We start from the raw sequence: 21,006 nt of genomic DNA on the forward strand, positions 1-21,006 counted from the left end.
GAAATAGAGACAACACTTCTGCCTTGTGGCCTGGTGGTGTACACACATGCCTCTCCATTGTAGAGTCTGCTCAATTCTACCTAATACCCAACAGTGCATTAGAAATGACCGGGGATGGACTCAACAAACATCAAAGTTTTCAGGTAGTGACACCTAGTCAATACAACATGACATTTTGGGGAGAATTCATTGTAAGATGAGATGCGATAAGGTAAAAACATAAAATTAAGGTAAAAACATAAAAGTTAACAAAATTATAAAAGAAGACAGGGAACATTTTATTTAAAAAAGAAAATGCTAAAAATATTGATTTCTGTCTTACCTTTGCTAAAATGTCTATAAATTGTATATCTTGAATATAAGAATGAAGGATTCTGAACTAAGGCAAGATTATTAACATGATTTTTCATACCAGAAAATAAAGCATTTTCTTAAATCAAGAAGAATACTATATTTTAAAAATGTAAATAACACCTGCCAAAGGATATTCATATTCTGCACTTTTTTTAACAGTCTAAATTTAATTAGTTGAATCCCTCTAGCCTTATCTATAAAATGGGGATAATAGTTAGAGTCTTACTAAGGATAAGGGCAAATTAAATTAGATAATATATGAAAGAACTCAGCACCACACAAGTCACTGGTACCATTTATTGGTATATACTATAAATGATATACAGTGTTTGTAGAATTTATTATAAATTACAGAATTAAGTTTTGGGTTTAATTCTAATTACACATAGATGTAACCCTAAATTACATTCCAGATTTCTGCCAACATAAATGTACAAAACTCTCGCAATTATTTTGATATATAATCTATTTCTACCCTAGTCAGACTTGGTATTTGTCTTTCTGGATCATGCTGGGATATGATTCTCATTGTGGACAGAATAACAACAAGAAGACCTTGAGAATAAGCATCCGTTTGTGAGCCCCAAGGTAAGGTTATAGTATAGGATCTTCCGGTAGGGAAAGACTGGTGTCAGAAACAAAAGAAGAAACTACTTCTACTGGCAAGGGAGGTTCAGGGTGACTTGGGGTTGAAGATTCTCAGCTTAATTTGTATCCAATCCAATGAAATCTTTTCAATTATGAGTATCCCATTCTTTCCCAAGCAATATCCTAACGTTTACATGAGAGAATTGATGAGGCTGCAAATTCGACTTCTGTTATACTTTTGCAACCCACTCAATTAAAATTTATGTCTGATTTTAATTAAGACCAGGCCTGTAGCTATAAACAATAAGGGTTTATTTTAGTACTGTTATAGAATTTCTGCAGTTATCTGACTCTAATTTGAGCTGTGACAGGGCTGAGCTTGTTGTTTTGTTTCTGTAAATAACCCAGTGCACTCCTTGGAGTCATCCTGACTACAGTCAACAGTTGAGAGAAGCAGTCACTTGGTGCCCCAAGGAACTTGCTTCATCAACATAAAACAGAGGCAGTAATGTGATTAATCATGATGGCACTACATGTTGTGGATTAGCTCCATCCATTTGCCACTTGTAAGGAGCTCAGTGCTGTGTTCTCTACCAGAGACATAACCAAGCCAATTTCAAACTTCCATCTTTGAAGGGTTCTGTTTTTGAGTCCTCGCTCCTGGTACCAATGTCTTTTTCAGCCAGGGAGGTTCAATAAGGAGATATACACCACATCAGTTATTTTAACAGAAAGAATTTAACATAAAGAATTGTTAACTACTGGTTGAAAAAATAAAAAAGGCTAAAGCAACCACCAAAGTAACACGCAGGTAATAACAGCAAGAAGTATTCGACAACCTTAGGGCTTAGTGACAAAAGGAAGAGTTTAAAATTATTAAAACTTAGAAGCATGAATGAGTCTCTCCATCTATGAAATTCACGTATCTGAGGAAGAGATACTGGCTGGGTTTATCTGGGGTCTCTGAGGGAATGTCATGAGCCTTATTTTAGGAGTATTAGAAAAACTGCAAACCAGTATCAAATGCTGCCACTGGAACTATTTCCAGGGCGAAGAAGCTTTCCTGAAGCAACAACAGGAACAGGAAGCAAAAAGGATTTGAAATGAAATAGCAAGGGGCATGTATCTTTTTGATTCTTCCAGCCTTTCGGTCTCTTTTTAAATATTCCTTGTTGTCAGAATCTAATACGGAGCTAGTTGGCAAAGCAAGAGTATGGTTTGCCAAGTCCTAGCCCTAGTATCGCAGAACAGATGATGAGTTTGGATCTAGGAAAATAACTGGTAAAGAGAATTTGAATTTCAGTGTAAAAAATGAGGTATATATTTTATATACAAGAAAGAATGAATATATCTTTCACTTATGATTTATTAAATTAGTTGTATGGTTTACAAAGTTTTAGAACATTGTAATTTGAGTTCTGAAAGAGAAATTACTATTTGTAAAACAGGTAATTTATTTCACAATGTAGGAAATTGTATATGGAAAGCTTCAGCATAAATATATAACCATGGCAATGGGTTACAATATGAACTCCCTTTCTGAGACAATATGAGAAGAGGGTATAATACTTTAAGAAGAGTATTCTCACACAGAGTAAAGATTAAACAAGAATGCATAAGAAGTCTCCTTATGTCTTCTCTCTACTTCACACATTCATTCTACACGGTATTTTTATTTTTCAAATCTTCCTAAAACATTTTAATTTTCCTCTGTTGTGGGGGGAGTCATATGTTTTCTTTTTCTTCTTGTATCAAGTAAAATCTCTAGTTTACTTATAAGGAAATGAATGATTTAACCCTTCCATATCTGCTTTCAGACACTTCCATTCTTAGCTCTGCTTTCCTTCTAATAGAATAAAAACTACGGTGGAGTCATTATTCTCACTGCCCTTGTTTCCATTTCCTTTTGTTTCTTTTAGATTCCTGATGCATGGAATAACACCTTCTATTACTAGTCTCATGCAGATATTATGTACTTTTGAAGGCCCAGCCCGAATTTGTTTTGGGTGACCTGATTATCCATTATGTATTTGATAGTCATACATAGCAGAGTGTAATATTGGGATAATAAATTTTTTTTTGTTTTCAATATGTTACCTTTGCCCCAATTCAAACTTTTTCTAGTTTCTTAGTATTTGCTGGCCCCAGATAAAATATTAGATGACACTATCTCTCCAGGCTCTCGCTAAAAGCCTGAACTCATTGTGGGTTATCGAAGGGTGGGCTGGATGAGCTGGATGAGCCGATTGATAGGACTCTGAGGAGAGAGCAAGACTCAGAGGAGGAGGGTAAATGAGAGCACTACAGAAGCTAAACCATAGGACAAGAGTGCATCATATTTTCATGTGTCCTGTGCTTGGGGGGATGGCCCCGAAGCAGCAAAGCCATTTGCTGAGAGATTACTTCACACAGCCCTGGTGATAGAACCTGGGCTTTGTGGATAAAGCAACTGAGTCAAGCCAAGCTTTCCTTGTAACAAGTGACAGGGAAAGAAGAACAAGGTATAACACATACACTTCTGATGTATTCTTCTCTTTAGTATTAGGAACTGGATTGAATAAGTTAATTGATACTTCAGACATCTTCCACTCCTTAAAATGAGACACTGGAATACTACTATTTATATACCATTTTTGTTTCTTTAAATTTTATTTATTCATTTACAGATGTCATACAATGAGAGAAATGTTTATAGGTTATGTTTGGCTATATTTTTGGGTGCATGATGCAATAATAATCTCCTTAGGTCCTAATTTCTGATGCTTCTCTAATATTTTGTTAAACTTTGTGGGAGGATATGGGAGGATAGATAATTTGCTATGTATTTAGTGTGAACATAATAATTGTAATTGGAGAAAATTTGTTTTATTGCTATCATTTTTTATTTGATTCTGGAAAATAGCATTTTGCTTTTTCTTTGGCAAATAAAATCTTTTATGAATTTTTAATGAGATACATATGGAAGTAGTTCATCAAAGGTTTATTTCTCTATGGCCATATTTGATGTAAAATACAAATGCCAAAATGTCATTTACACAGCTTTTGTTCAAGAACAGGAATAAACTGACAGACTTTCAGCCACACAAACGAAGTGCATTTTTATTGGCTGCATTTCAGATAATGGCAAGGTTATAACACTGTTGACAGAGATTTTTCACCCGTCTGTTAAAACTGCTTCATGCTGCTAAGCGTTAATAAGCAAGTATTTTAACGTCAACAACACCAAAAATTAAAACATTTCACCTTGTGCTTCATTTTTGCCGTTATTCTTATATGAACATAATTTGTACATGTAAAATCATTACTCCTTTACTGTTTGATAGGCTTTACCCCAAAATTGAGTAATTATCAACTACAATCATTAGAATTCATATAGAAATATTTGATCTTTTAGATCCACTTACAGGAAGGCTTTTCTTTCCCATGATAAAGTTTACATAGTACAATCAAGATGCTAATGGCTTTGTTTTAAAAACAAAATAAAATCATGGTTACAAGGAAAATAAAATATAAACGAAAAATGTTAGGTATTAAGAGATAACACTTCCCATAAATATGGTAAAAGAACAAGGTATACAACAAGAAACAAACAATTTAAAACTTTAAAAATAGATTATTATTTGTGTTTCATTTTTACTATTTCCAGAGCTCACAATTTCTTTGTGTAGATTCAAGTTTCTGTCTGCATTCATATTCCTTCTGCCTGAAGATCTCCCTTTAGCATTTCTTGTATTGTGTACCTACTGGCAATGAATTTTCTCAGTTTTTGTCAGAAAAAGTGTTTGTGTTAATTTCATTTTGTAAAGCTATTTCTACTTGTTAGAGAATTCTGGGTTGACAGGTTTTTTTTTTTCCATTCAGTACTTTAAACAAGTCAATTCATTGGCTTCTGAATGCGTATTTCCTGAAGAAATATGCGTTATATATGCAATATAGGTCTACTATAATTCTCTCTCCCATTTTTCTTCTTTCTTTCTTTCTTTCTTTTTTTTCTTTCTTTCCTTTCTTTCTTTTTTTTTTTTTTTTTTGACAAAGTCTTGCTCTGTCGCCCAGGTTGGAGTGCAGTGGCATGGTCATGACTCACTGCAGCCTTAACCTCCTAGGCTCAAGGGATTCTTCCACCTCAGGTTCCTGAGTAGCTGGGACACAGGCATACACTATCACACCTGCATAATTTATTTAAATTTTTTTCACTTTTGATAGGGACAGGGTCTCTACAGACAGTTTGCTCAAACTAGTCTCAAGCTCCGGGGCTTACTTGATTCTCCTGCCTCAGTCTCTCCAAATGCTTGGATTACAAATGTGAGCCACCATGTCCAGCTATATTTTTTATCTTTGTTTTTCTGTATGTAATGTGTCTGTCTTGGTTTGTTTTGTGCTGCTATATCAGAATACCACAGACTGAATAATTTATAAAGAATGGAGATTTATTTTCTCATAGTTGTGGAGGCTGGGAAGTCCAGGATCAATGTGCCAGCAACTGGCATCTGGTGAGGCCCTTCTTGTTGCATCCTCACATGACAGAAGAAAGAAGGGCAAAATGAGATGAAGTCTGTGTCTTCATATGGCAGGAGAGCAGAAGACAAAAAATCCACTCCTGTAAACCCTTTTTATTAAAGGCTTTTATCTATTTATAGTGGTGGAAACCACATGATTTAAACACCTTCCATTAGGCCCCACCTTCCAACACTGTTGCATTGGGAATTAGGTTTTCAACACATGAATTTTAGAGAGGACAAAAACATTCATACCATGAATTCGTACCAATGTCCTTTTTCTCCTCTGGCTGCCTTTAAAATTTGGGGTTTTTTTGGGGGGGAGGGAGGTTAGCAATTTAAAAATATGTCTGTTTGTGAATGTGTGTGTTATTCATCTTACTTCGGGTCTTTGGGCTTCTTGTACCCTTGATTTGATATATTTCACTATTTTGGGCATTTTGAGCCATACATTTTTTCTTTTTCATGTATTTTTTGCCCTTTTATTTATATCTTATCCTTCAGTTACTCCAATTAAATCTATGTCAGAATATGTGACATATAGATATAAATATATATAAATAAAAATATATAAATACATATATATATATAAAATATATATATATATATCTCCATTGGTCTTGGGCAGCCCCTCCCCTGTGGCTTTGCAGGGTACAGCCTACCTCTTGGCTGCTTTTACGGGCTGGAGTTAAGTGTCTGTGGCTTTTCCAGGGACACAGTACAAGCTATTGGTGGATTTAGCATCCTTGGGTCTGGAGAATGGTGGCCTTCTTCTCACAGCTCCACTTGACAGTTCTGCAGTGGGGACTGTGTGTGTGGGGGCTCCTGCCCCACATTTCCTTTCCATACTGCCTTAGCAGAGGTTCTCCATGAGGGCTCCACCCCTGCAGCACACCTCTACCTGGACATCCAGGAGTTTCCATTCCTCCTCTGAAATCTAGGGGGAGGTTCCCAAACTTCAATTCTCGACTTTTGTGCACTCTCAGTCCCAACACTCTGTGTAAGCTGTGTAAGCTGCCAAGACTTGGGGTTTGCAATGCCCTGAGCTCTATGTTGGCTCCTTTTGGCCAAGGCTGGGCATCAATGCAGGGCACCAAGTCTGAGACTACACAAAGAAGAAAGGCCCTGTGGCTGGCCCATGAAACCATTTTTTTCTCATAGGCCTCCCAGCTAGTGATGGGGGGCTGCCATGAAGGTCCCTGACGTGCCCTGGAGACATTTTCCCCATTGTCTTGGCAATTAACATTTGGCTGCTCATTACTTATGGACATTTCTGTAGCTGGCTTGAATTTCTCCTCAGAAAATTGTTTTTTCTTTTCTGTTGAATCATCAGGCTGCAAACTTTCCAAAATTTATTACTTCCCTTTTAAATATAAGTTCTAATTCCCAACCATATCTTTGTGAATACATAACACTGATTTTTTTTTTCGAGACATAGTCTCGCACTATCACCCAGGCTGGAGTTCAGTGCTGTGATCTCAGCTCACTGCAACCTCTGTCTCCTGGGTTCAAGCAATTCTCCTGCCTCAGCCTCCCAAGTAGCTTGGACTACAGGCACATGCCAGCATGCCCAGCTAATTTTTGTATTTTTGGTAGATACAGGGTTTCACAATGTTGGCCAGGATGGTCTCGATCTCTTGACCTCATGATCCGCCCACCTCGGCCTCCCAAAGTGCTGGGATTACAGGCATGAGCCACCGGTGCCCGGCAAAACAGAATGTTTCTAAGAGCACCCAAGTCACCTGTTGAATGCTTTATTGCTTAGAAATTTCTTCCACCAGATATCCTAAGTCATCTCTCTCAAATTCAAAGCTTCACTGATCTCTAGGGCAGGAGAAAAATGCTGCCAGTCTCTTTGGTAAAGCATAGCAAGAATCATCTTTGCTCCAGTTCCCAATAAGTTCCTCATCTCCATCTGAGATCACGTTAGCCTGGACTTTTTGGTCAAAACCATTCAACAAGTCTCTAGGAAGTTCCAAACTTTCCCACATCTTCCTGTCTTCTGAGCCCTCCAAGTCTCTAAGAAGTTCCAAACTTTCCTACATTTTCTTGTCTCCTTCTGTGTCCTCCAAACTGTTCCAACCTCTGTCTGGATACCATTTTTGGGTATCTTCCACATTTTTGGGTATCTTAATAGCAGTGCCCCACTCTACTGGTGTCAATTTACTGTATTAGTCCATTTTCATACTGCGGTGAAGAAATACGCAAGACTGGGTAATTTATAAAGAAAAAGAGGTTTAATGGACTCACAGTTCCACACGGCTGAGGAGGCCTCAGAATCATGGCATAAGGCAAAATAGAAGCAAAGGCACATCTTACATGGTGGCAGGCAAGAGAGCATGTGCAGGGGAACTGCCCTTTATATAACCACCAGATCTCAATAGACATATTCACTATCACAAGAACAGCATAGGAAAACCTGCCCCCATGATTCAATTACCTCCCACAACGGCATGTGGGGATTATGGGAGCTACAATTCAAGATGAGATTTGGGTGGGGACACAGCCAAACCATATCACAGAGTGTATATATGTACTTATATAAATTTAGATAGTATAGCCTATTACATACCTAGCATCTAAGGTATAGCCTATTGCTCCTAGGCTACAAACCTGTACAGATATTACTGTACTGAATACTATAGGCAGTTGTAACATGGTAATGGTATTTGTGTATTTAAACTTATCTAAACATAGGAAAGATACAGTAAACCTATGGTATTATAATCTTATGGGACCACTGTCATATATGTGATCTGCTGTTGACTGAAATTTTATTATGTTGTAGTAGCTTTTAATACTGAAGATAGTTTCTTCCAGACGCTGGAAAAGCATTGAAATATCTGGGATCCGCAGAAAGTCAGAGTTTCTACAACATTCATGGAGATCTGAGCCTGTTTGAGAGGAACTCCTTGGAGAAGCAGAACATCATATGAAATATCCATATGGATGGCTATAAAAACTAGACTATGGACATGTTGTAATAACATTTCAGTCAACAACAGGTCATATGTATGACAGTGGTCTCATAAGATTATAATACCATATGTTTACTGTATCTTTCCTATGTTTAGACGTGTTTAAATACACAAATACCATTACTGTGTTACAACTGCCTATAGTATTAAACTGAAGTAATACCTGTACAGGTTTGTAGACTAGGAGCAATAGGCTATACCGTAGATCCTAGGTGGGTAGTAGGCTATACTATCTAGGTCTATATAAGTACACACACACACTGTGATATTCACACAACAAAATTGTTTAATGATGCATCTCTATTGCCAAGAGATATGCTGAGCTCCGCCTTATATCCTAAGCACACTTTATATAATTAAACTTCCCTTTCAAGATTTGTATATAGTCTATCTATGTCCACCTTTTAGGCTAAAATGTTATAATAAAATTACATTGTACTTTAAAAAATTCCTATGTTTTTCATAAATTCTTCAAGAGCTCCTTAAATTTTATGCTAAATTTACTTATGAAAGTGGATACCAACATATTAAGTAACAATGAAAAATTTTGGACATGAGGGAGACAGACAATTTCTCTTATTTTTCTCTTTTTTTCTGTTCTATGCCTCAGTTTATATCCCTTCAAGGAAGTTAGCTTCTCTTGTCAATGAAGTGTGTATGTGTGTGTGTGTGTGTGTGTGTGTGTGTGTTTAATAAGTCAATGTAAGTGTGAATTAAGCTCCATAAGTGTCCTCAGTCATCATGGAAAAAAATTGTTCTAAGACTAGGCAAGTCTTAGAACTCAACACATACTTAAGTAGAAATGTATGAAGAATATTTAGAATGATAATAAAAATATCTAAGAAATATTGAAGACTTATTATATGTCAAGACCATTATATAGATTATTTCTTTGGATACTCTGACAACCTCTTTGGGAGGTGCTATTAATTATCACATGATAGCTATCTCTGCTGTTGGCTCTATTTTCTCCATGTCAAGTTTAGCATGACATTTTCCCTCAGTCACCCATAGCTAAGATGCCCATTGTCTAGTTCTCATAGGCATCAACATGGACATTTCATATGATGTTCTGCTTCTCCAAGGAGTTCCTCTCAGACTCCGATCTCCATGAATGTTGTAGAAACTCTGACTTTCTATCAGTTCTCAGATATTTTTCTGCTTTTCAAGTGTATGGCTGAGACCATCTTCAGTACCATTATACAACACATTTGTATTTTCTATCTTGAAAAATCAGACATAAAATTACCCAGGATCTTAACAGTGGGGTAGTATGCTCCATTTACCAAGTTTATTTTTTCCCATAGAAACAGGCAATATGCTATCGATTACCCCCATGCATAAGAACTGTCTAGGTTTCTGAAACACAAAGTCCTGATAATTCACCAGGATTGGCATGGAGACAGGTACAGGGAGAGTAGCTTTTTCATTTTTTTGCATGAAAAGTGACCTTGGAGAAAACAGCCCTCCTTTATACTCTCAGAAATAAATTTATAACTAATATTTTGGGATGAAGTGGGGTGAGATGAAAATCAAGACACGTTCAAATTTACACTAAATTCAATGCCTCACATGAAAACAAAACACTGTCTTATTTTCCTTGTAGATGTTTCCTAATAGATAGGTTTTCGCAGTGGGCTTCAAACAAAGAAGTGGCCACAGCTCATGTAACAGAGCTAGCTGGATGTCAAGAGTCCTTCGCAGTCTAGTAACTTTATAATTTAGTTGTTTGTAAGTTAGAAAGTATCATTTCCAAAAATTAGAATATATTAGATTCATTCCAAAAATTGTCTCTTTGTAGAAATATATCATATGAACTCAGCCCTGTGCTGCTTATGAAGATTAATGCTTATCCTCAAACTGACAGCCAATGTTCCTATCATTTTCCTCTAAGTCTATCTCTCAGGGCAAATCATAAGTAAATAAATGTCAAACTTCTCTTTCACCCACAGATAGCAACTATTCTGAAAATAGCATTTTGGATACTTATAATGATTTTATAAGTAAGCTTTTAAAATTTAGTAGTGAGAAACATAAAAGGCAAATCTAGTGTGTATGAGTTAGAAACAAAAGATCAGATTTTTATTTCATAGCATGCTTATACACGTAGAACGTGTGCATCAGACATTAAGTTTATATTTGAGACACTTTTACTTATACCTTTGTGATAAGAAATTTGTTTAGGAGGAGACAACACACATTGTATATTACAATGAAAAAACATCTCATCTCAAGCGATTGATTTATAAAAAGATCTTGAGCTTTGTGAAGCATGAACAAACTATACAGTATCAATCAGCTAAGAATTCTAGCCTTAGAAATTGTTCAGTTCTTCAGGGTATAGGATAAAAATTCTTGCTTATATTTTTCCTGAAGACATTTTTTAAAAATATTAACATGCATTTTATTGAGATAATACTTGAGTAAATGACAATAAGATTTTAAAATCTGAGGTTCTATTTCTGTTAAGCTGTTGGTCAATAAAATCATAGATTGAATTTTAAAGATTTATCATTCTTGACTTTGGAGTAATAAAAATTAATAAATTACATATAAAAGAAATGTACCTTAACATTCTATAGGAAAACCATTATAAGAAAGAAATCTTTTCAATTCTACCTATGTAAGTTTTCTTAATACTTAATCTTTAGATAAATTTTTTTGTAATTTTGATTAATATATATGCATAAAGGTATGATTGATGTTAAGCCAGAAATATCCAAAGTTTTCATATTCTTTTTATTTACTTAACACCTTTTTTCTATTCTGCAAATTATTTTATATTTAGTTAAAAGTCTACATTTTTTGAAAATTAATTAACAGAAGAGTAATATATCATTGATATGGCAGTAATTCTTATTTGCTTAGAATCACTGTTTATCCTTCAGATAAAACAAAAATAAAAAGCAAAAAATACCAAAGTGACAAGAAAAATATTAATTTAGGCAAAAATCTATTTACATACAATAAATGAGCATTACTTGTTTAGTTTAAGCTTACAGAAGAATAAGTACTGTTTCGTGATCAGATTTAAATTTGAGGATTCTGATGTGATCCTCACATATAGAGAACACATGCAATTTCCTCCATACACACTTAAATAGATACACACAAATATGCATATATACATACACACTGTATGCCTCATGGTCTCATCTTTGCTCTGTGTCAAATTAGAAACATGAATATCTGTCTTCCAAAAACAATTGCAAATCTCCTGCAAGTTATTTTTATAGTCTCTCAAGAAAATGAAAGTGGCAAATTTTGCTCAAAATGTACTTCAAAAAATTTTCCTCTTTGCTCTTTCTCTTTCCAGTTTTTCCTCTTCTTTCAAATGACCAAGAATGGCCATAATCAAAAAATAAAAAAAAATAATAATAGATATTGGTGTGGATGCAGTGAACAGTGAAAACTTCTACACTGCTGTTGGGAATGTAAACTAGTACAACCACTATGGATAACAGTGTGGAGATTCCTCAAAGAACTAAAAGTAGATCTACCATTGATCCAGCAATTACACTACTGGATATCTATCCAGACGAAAAGAAGTCATTATGTAAAAAAAAAAAATACTTGCACACACATGTTTATAGCAGCACAATTCACATTTGCAAAAATGTGGAACCAAACCAAATGCCCATCAATCAACAAGTGGATAAAGAAACTGTGATACACACACACACACACACACACACACACAAAATGGAATACTACTCAGCCATAAAAGGAATAAATTAATGGCATTTGCAATGACCTGAATGACACTGGAGACTAGTATTCTAAGTGAAGTAACTCAGGAATGGAAAACCAAACATCGGATGTTCTCATAAGTGGGAACTAAGCTAGAGGATGTGAAGGCATAAGAATAACACAGTGGACTTTGGAGACTCAGAGGGAAAGGGTGGGAAGGGGCTGAGGGATACAAGACTACAAATAGGGTGCAATGTATACTGCTCAGGTGATGGGTACACCAAAATCTCACAAATCACCACTAAAGAACTTACCTATCTAACCAAACACCATCTGTTCCCCAATAATCTATGGAAATAAGTTAAGCAACAACAACAACAAAATCAAATGACCATCAGTAAAATGGGACATAATAGGACTTATGTCATAATGTCATGAAGATTTTGAAAGAGAATAAACATCAAGTGTTTGTAACAAAGCTTGATACATGGTAAACACCTACAAATGTTAGCAATTGTTATTATTTTATCGATCAATTAAAATTTAATACTGGCTGTAACAGCATGGCCTATTTTTTTTATTGTGATTTTAAAAATCTGTGATTTCACAGAAAGCACTGTGGTAAGAAAATTATTCTCTTACATAGAGATAAAACTTTTTTGAAGCCTGTCCATTTTGCTACATTTTGTATGTGCTGGGACTGAATACATTATTATGGTATATGTCTTGTTTGGTGAAGTCTCAGCTTAATTAATGTTGCATTACCAAGGTTCAAATAGGCTCATTGAATTTTCCCTTTGCTCTTAGAAGACGAATAATAAAGTACTTTATACAGGTAGCTCTTAACAAGAGCAAAAGGGAAAGAAGAAAAATGTAAAAATGAAGGGAGAAAAGCTGTACCTGCACCTTGGTCTGAAGGCCTCAAGAGAGAACCATGATCTGGATTGGCTCTGGAACAACTCTGATTGCAGGTGGTGGCCAGTGTAGGCTCACCTCTTGCTGCAGTAGCTGTTTAGCTGCTTTACCATGAAATATGCTCCAAAGCCATGGCATTCAGAAAGACTGTTACTATTACATTTGTTCGGAGCTGGATAGATTTGATTATGTTCTTTCAATATTCATAAAGTAAAAGCCTTGGGCCACAGGGTAGCAAGCAAACACATTTATCAGCAACTATTTATAAACATCTACTGTCCCCAAGTCTTCATCTTTTCAGAGATGTTGTGCAGTGAGTGTAAAGGAGTGAGGGGACATTGAATATTAAATATGAATGACCTTCTTTTCCTATTTGGATGTTCACCCACTTTCTTCCAGTGCAATGGAAACACATTATTATCAAATATTTAAAAACTTATATTCAAGCAACATTTATTCAGTAGCTATGCTTTTACACGTTTACCCTTTTAATTCTGATTCATTCAGTCCTCATTACTAGCAGGAAGGCATTGTTATTATCATTTAAGTGGTGTTGAAATTGAAGTTCAGGGAGGTGAAGCAACTTGCCTAAACAATCTGAGGACACTGATCCTTCAGCCTGCAAAAGAGAATCAGCACATAGAAGGTCATTACTTTATCAATAGTTTCAGTGGGCACAGAAGACATGAATAGTCTGTTCAGTAGCATCTGTTGTGTAGACTTAAGGGCTTAACTTATGATTGCTAAATAATATACTTTTGCATAATTTCAATAGAATATATGCTTCAATTCCTAAAACTTCCTTATCTATTTGACTTTTTATTTATTGGAATTACTTTAGGAAAGCTCAATATTTTAAAATGACAAATGGTACTAAAATATTTAAAGTCTCCTAGAGCTTGTATTTAGAAATCACTTTTTCAAGTTCTTAAAATGCTGCTGTACATTATTTATTTTAAAATAAAAGCAGTACAAAATAATTTTATAAAGATAAAAAAACAAATAGTTTGTGTGATGAACAATAAAAATTATCTTCTATTACCTCCTCCCAAATGACCCCAAGTATTGCAAATGTTAGCATTTTGTTATGCATGCTTAGCAGAGTAAGAGCCAACAGGTGGGATTTTGCTACATATTTACTGTTCTCAAGCATGCTTATTCCTCCCGATAATATTTCTAAAGAGTTGTCCATAAAAATCGCCTCCATTTATTTTATTGATTAATTATATTTAAATTTTAATTGTAGATTACATTAAAAAATCAAGCTGATATTTATTTTTGATATTTGCAGTTTTTTGTCAATAAATTAAATGCAATGATGAAAAACAGATGAGAAGACTCTTTGGAAAGTCTGGGTGAATATGTATCAGGAGAAGTGCTGGGCAAAGTATATATGCTGTTAAAATTTACAGAGCTAATGGCAAATTGCCCTCTAGAAAAACATAAAAAATGTATACTACAATCAAAAAAACATAAAAGCATGTTTCCAATCGACTCTGCCTTAGTCTATTTTGCTGTTGGTATAACAGGATACCACAGACTGAGTAATTTATAAACAACAGAAACATTTGGCTCATGGTTCTGGAGGCTGGAAAGTCCAATGCTAGGGCCTCACTTAGTGAGGGTCTTCTTGTGGTATCATCCCATGGTGAAAGGCAGAAGGGCACAAGAGTATCCACAAGAGAGCAAGAGGGGTTTGAATTTGCTTTTATAACAAACCCATTCTTCAGATAACTAATGCACTCCCCTGATAATGACATTAATCCACTCACAAGTGCAGAATCATCATAATCTAGTCACCTCTTAAAGGTCTCACCTCTCAAAACTGTTGCATTGGGGATTAAATTTTCAACACAAGATCTTTGGGAGACCTAGTCAAGCCATAGCACCCTCCAGCAACAAAATGTTAATAAACACTACATACACACATATATATTTTTCAACTGGGGAATTGAAAAAATATATATATCTGACTTTTATTTTACATTGCTTCTATTATGCAGTGGGACATTCAGATCCTTGATGGTCATTTGCTGTTGTTACTGTTTTCTCAAAGTATCTTATGTTTTGTAAATTGTCTACTAATATTGTCTATTTCTTTATTGGGTGTGTTTTTGTTTAATTAATAAAATTATCTTATTTTCTGCCATAGGTGTTAATTTTTCCCCAGACTTGTTCTTTGCTTGATTTATTTTTTTCATTCAGAATAATTTTTATTATTGCTTTTAAGCTTTCAATTAAAAAATAATTTTGGTTTCTAGAGTATTGGTCAGACTTAGAAAAGTTTTCCTCACTTAAAGGTTTTTAAAAGTGTAGTTAACACATACTATGTTTTGATATTTTATGTGATTTTAATGTGCTTTCTGTCTTGAAATTGGTAGTAGGTGCTCCCATTTGAAGCATGTTCAGTCATGCTTGCTAACTATTGACAGCTAGGCCACAATGCTGATGCTACAGAGTCACCTGAAGCATCTGCTGGTGTCATCTCAATATGCCCAGCAGGGATATTCTTCTTATCTTTTCTCCCTTCTGCCTTTCTCACGTCTTTTTGCCCTGACTGTTTTAATGAACATCTCCGAACAAAGGCAGTAAAAGACAATATTTAGTCCCTCTAAATTTCCTATTGATTAAGAAATTGATGACACTCTTCTAAATGCCAATGATTCTCAGGACTGCTGGTTGCTATTTTTACTACTGATCATTACTTTTTTATATCCTACTTTTAAAAAAACTTCTTGGAGAATAATGTGACTAGATAATTTCCTCTCAAAATTTACTTATCAGGATGAAAGGGAGTAATAAAATAATTAAAAAGCATTGACTGATCACCAGGATAAACTGAGTATATGATCAGCCTACCATGTGTAGTTTTAACCATTGTAATTTGATTATAATGCTGGAAGCAAGAAATGAGTTAATATCTTACATTCTAACCTAGCATGGAAAGAAGACTCAAAGTGAAAGTATTATTTCTCTTTATTTTTCCTTCTGTCCCAAACTACAGTTCACTTATCTTTTCATCTTCCTTTATCTCCACATATTGGAATTCATATACTTCAGTTCCAAATACTGAGCTTACTGATTCATCTATGGTATTGGTTTGTTGTTAAATAATACTTTGAAATTGGACTCAGAAACTCTATATTGAAGGTATTAAAGAGCCAGTGGTGACCAGCTATTATACCATGAGGAAAAGCAACATGTTGAGCTAAGCTTTGTACTAGAATTAATTCAATTTTGGATTTGAAAGAGTCCAAGATTATCTTTAAGACCATTTTTTTACATTAATGATTAAACAAACAAAACCTGAAACCAAGAGAAATATAAATGAGTTGCTAAAGATGACTTATTCAGTTATTTGCAAATTTGTATGATATTAAAAACACATAAAATGCGTGTAGAATCCAGGGAACAGTAACCTTCCATGCATCTAGTAAAAGGATTTTGCTAAGTAGCACTAATTAATTGAAGCTTTCCTCCTGTTTTCTCTATTCTCTAGTTTTGGAGCTTCTATAATTCAATTTTTGGTTCTCTAATTTCTATATTTCCCTCGTCTTTCTTTTTCTCTCTTTCTCTTCCTTCCCCCCCTACCATTTTCCCCAAATCTCTACCATCCAGTAGATTTCCTTGGCTTTACTTCCTATTTTTATTTATTTTACTACTTTTAAGTTTTTATTTCCAAGGACTTCTTTTTTATTGTTTCAATGATTATAAATAAAATTGTTTTTTAAATAAGTGTCATATTTTCTAAGAATATGAAAAGTTTTATTTCCAAGTTTTCTTCTTCCTCTTTTTTCTTCCATGGCATTCTGTCTTTCATTTATGAGGCTTTCCTCAGATGTCTGGAAACTTTTGCTTGTGTAAGGGCAAATTCAGATTAAAACAAGAGACTTAATTCTCCCTGTTAAAAATAAGTAAAAAGACACCTCCACTCCGTCTGCATGTATTTTAGAAAACTTGTAATTATAAGTTCTCTGTCTCTTTGAAATGTATGCAAATATTTTTAAAAGCTAAATAAGCCTCTTGCCACCTTTCTGCCTCTCTTCCAACTGTAATCATCAAGAAAGGCATCCCTATTTCCATTGGAGCTGAATTTGGGCAGACGTCCTGCTCCAAATGGCAACACTACTTCCTGTCATGAAGACACGAGAAGCTTATTTTTCCTTTGAATAAATCATTTAGCTAACACAGATGGTCACCACAATTACCAAGTGAATTTAGGATTAACTATGTGTGACAAATGGTGCTGTCAAGTCCTCTTACTTCATGGCCAGTCATTGTTTATCCTGAGAATATGTATGCGCTGGGTCATCTCTGATTGCCTATCTGAAAGGGTGACTGTATAAAATCTATGAGCGGATTGCCACTGATGCACATCACATTCTGACTTTATTATTCAATAATAAACTTCTTTTTTTTCCCCCTCTCTTTTATCTCTGTGGAGAAGTTATCTGGGCTAGAAAAATATTTTGTTTTTAATTCTTTTTCCCCAACACTTCTGTGCTCCTGTGTAGGAGTGTTGGAACAGGTTACAAGCACAAGCTCTGAGTGCCTGGTGAGGCTGGGGCGTTCTGAGCTTCCTTATTTATTTATATATTTCATGGTGAGCTGCCTGTTGAGAAACAGTTGATGGCTTTTAAAAATATATTTTCTTTAAAGCATATTGTGGAAAATTTAGAATATTTCAAATTTAGGATTTGAGAATATAACTATGGGCAACACTGAAAGCTAGAAGATTCTATTAAATATACTGTAAGCAAAACTTTTAAAAGTATGGAGGAAACTGATTTCCAACTGGAATTTTTTTGCTAGCCAAGTGAAAGTGAAAAAGGAAAATGCTTTCAGAGATTATTAAGTGTCAAAAATTTACTTCCTACATGCTCTTTCTCCCTAAACTGCTGGAGTATATGTTTTACTCAAACAAGAGTACAAACCAGAAAATGAAAAAAGGGAAGGCAAACACATGAGAGAAAGGGAGGGAATCCAAATGGTAATGATGGAGAATAATTGCTGTGCTCCAGGGCAGCCAGTCTAGATCAGATGGTTTAAAGTATCACATCAGAAACCCTTCTTCTCTCCTGAATGAATGCATGTGTAGAGAGAACACTGATGATTCTGATGGAGTGTGCAGTGAAGGTTGTGTGTGGCTGAGAAATAATTTCTTCTTTCTTTCTTAGTCTCACACTGTAACTCAGGCTGGAGTGCAGTGGAGCCATCTCAACTTACTGCCAGCTCCGCCTCCCGGGTTCAAGAGAGTCTCCTGCCTCAGCCTCAGTAGTAGCTGGGATTACAGGTGCGTGCCACCACGTCTGGCTAATTTTTGTATTTTTAGTAGAAATGGGAGTTTCCCCATATTGGCCAGGCTGGTCTCGAACTCCTGATCTCAAGTAATCTACTCGCCTCGGCCTCCCAAAGTGCTGGGTTTACCGGCGTGAGCCACTGCACCCCGAAGAGAAACAATTTCTTTAATAAAAAATTATGTTTCTAAAACAAATGGTTTGTTATAATAAAACAAAAAAAAGTTTCTAAAACAAATAGTTTAAATTAATCTTGGAGAAAAGGAATATGGTCGATATTTACTTTTTATTCTTTTCCTTTTAAAATTTTCCTTTAGAATTCTGTACCATGTGTTTTTACTACTTATGTAAAAATGAATAATATGCAAATATTTTCCAAAAAGGTTACTCTAAATTGTTGGGATGCCTAGATACCTACTTGCATTCAAATAAAAATCATAGGCAGATTACCAGCCACTTTTGCTTCTCACATATCATTATCAGTTTGCTATGAATTTGGCATACTTATTCAATTTTACAGATGGGCAATTAAGGCTTAGAGCTATTTAGATAACTTATTCTGGTTCAAGACTTCAATGCATGTCCTCTAACAATGGGCAATTGAACTAAATGATGACTAAGACTTTCTCCAATACATTTCAACAATATTTAAATATTCCATAAATATGTATTAGTTATTTCATTTAAAGTTCTTTCATTTAAAGTTCTTTCATTTAAAGTTATGGGCTTCATTTCCTAGTCTGAAAAATAATGTCAATATACCCAATACTTCGTGCAAAGTACAAACAAAAACATGGATGAGACCCCTTACACAAATCATTTAATTAATTCAGTTTATGAATATTAGCACATTATTAATTGTGCTGCTGTTCTTCCTATTTGGTGATACGAAGTCAAGTTTAATGGCTTTCTTGATCAAAAAATAGCTACAGACATAAGACAATGAATTCTTTCTGGAGCAGGTACTTAGGCTTTCAGATCCAAGATTGTGCAGGTGCTCTATATGTTATTTTTTAAAATATATTAATATAATTTACAGGATTTGAAGCCAGCGTTAATTAAAACAGCAGTGAGAATGAGTGTGGGTCCTCAAATGTTCAATAAAAAGTAATTGTTTTGACCATGAAGTTGTATGACACCAAAAGCACTTCCATAGATATTTGAGATTCTGACGTGAGTAAGGGTGTCCTTGATTAGAATCTACCTACTCACTTTGGTGTCAGTGCTAAGAATTGATCATAATTTAGAAAAATTAAAATCTAGCATATATTTGGCTGCAAAGGTCATGAGAATAAAACAAAATTGAGAAATAACTATTCAAAAACTAGATATGACATCTCTGATAGTGTTTAAAAATACCAGATTGAGGACTGATTCATCTTAGCAGGGGGTGTGATGGGTTGCATTAGACATCAATAACTTTGTCATTTTTATTTACTTGAAATGTTTGCTTTTACTTTTATTCTCAAGTTGCTATAAGCTTCTACTACTTTAAAAAAGACTTTTGTTTTTAATTGACATGTTTAAAATATTAAAGGCTGAATGCTATGGTGCGTTTTAACAAGTCATATCCAACTTAACTTATTGTTTCTTCAAATAAAACCTTCCATTTACCTATATTAGATTGTAATTATTTTTTAAATGATTCTGGTTTCTACATTTACTTATGCACATTGCTTTAACAACCAAAAAGTTAAAGTGTCTTAATTTACAATAAAGTAAAACTAAAATAATCAGTTATTTAATTCTTCATGGTATGTACCTACCCAATATTTACATATTAATTAGGTCATAGGTGGGTGGCATTAACCATAAAGATTACATTTTATTTAAAAGAACTTACTATAATATTGAATTGGAATAAAAAGATAGATAGGTAGATATTACATCCATATAAATGATGTGGATAAAGTCTGTTTGGATTTATAGTAAAAAAATCATTACTTTAAATTTCTCTTTGGTCAGCATGTGCAGGTTAAAATGGAGTCTATTCAATTTTTCAATAAAATAAACTGGTAACCAGCAGAAACCTGAGTTTAAAGATTTCAATTTGTCACTCATAGAAAGATGCTTATGTGAGTGATATAGAAAACATATATAATCAGCATCTTCCTGTAAAAGTGCTGTGATTATACTTTAATGCTTAATATAAATATGTTGGCACATGCATCATAAAGTACATTATGTCATTTTAAAAACAGATTTTAGCTATTTTAAAAATAATAAATCTTCTTGCCCCTCTCTGTTTTCCAGATAGAGTACCAAAGATATAATTTGAAGAGAGGAAACACAATAACACTGCATTTTTATATAAAATATGATACCTTTTGATTGGAAAAATAACCAGCCAAAAATTTAAAAAACCCCACAATTCATGTATCTCAAAAATAAAAGTAAGTTTATTGGAGTTAAAGAAAAGTTCCTTTGGGTAAAATTTTCCATTGAGTAATGTAAAAAAAATCTGGCCTTATGTCCCTACATCCTATTATATCTTTATCCTGACATTTCACTATTTAAATTGGTTTTGCATTCAGAAATGTTGAGCAAACATTGCTGACACTGCAGAGTTTATCTGTGTATGGCATTCATTATAGCAGCCCAATTTGTTCCCTTGCTTCAATAATGAAGTTTGCTGTGGTCAGTGGAATCAGACTGATTGGTTTACTGGAGAGACAACTATGTTTGGCA

At 34.5% G+C, this 21,006-nt stretch overlaps 1 long non-coding RNA gene across 1 annotated transcript in view; it reads left to right on the forward strand.

Moving 5' to 3' along the window:
* The first annotated feature begins 832 nt into the window (after window positions 1–832).
* Window positions 833–21,006, forward strand: part of LOC134761724 (uncharacterized) — a 28,127-nt gene continuing 7,953 nt past the window's right edge. Inside the window, exons 1-2 of the long non-coding RNA XR_010140790.1 lie at window positions 833–942; window positions 18,199–18,314. This is a non-coding gene — a long non-coding RNA (uncharacterized LOC134761724). The remainder of the gene's footprint in view (window positions 943–18,198; window positions 18,315–21,006) is intronic.

This window comes from Pongo abelii, chromosome 6, assembly GCF_028885655.2.
Source record: "Pongo abelii isolate AG06213 chromosome 6, NHGRI_mPonAbe1-v2.0_pri, whole genome shotgun sequence".
In the NCBI taxonomy this organism is placed as follows: domain Eukaryota; kingdom Metazoa; phylum Chordata; class Mammalia; order Primates; family Hominidae; genus Pongo; species Pongo abelii.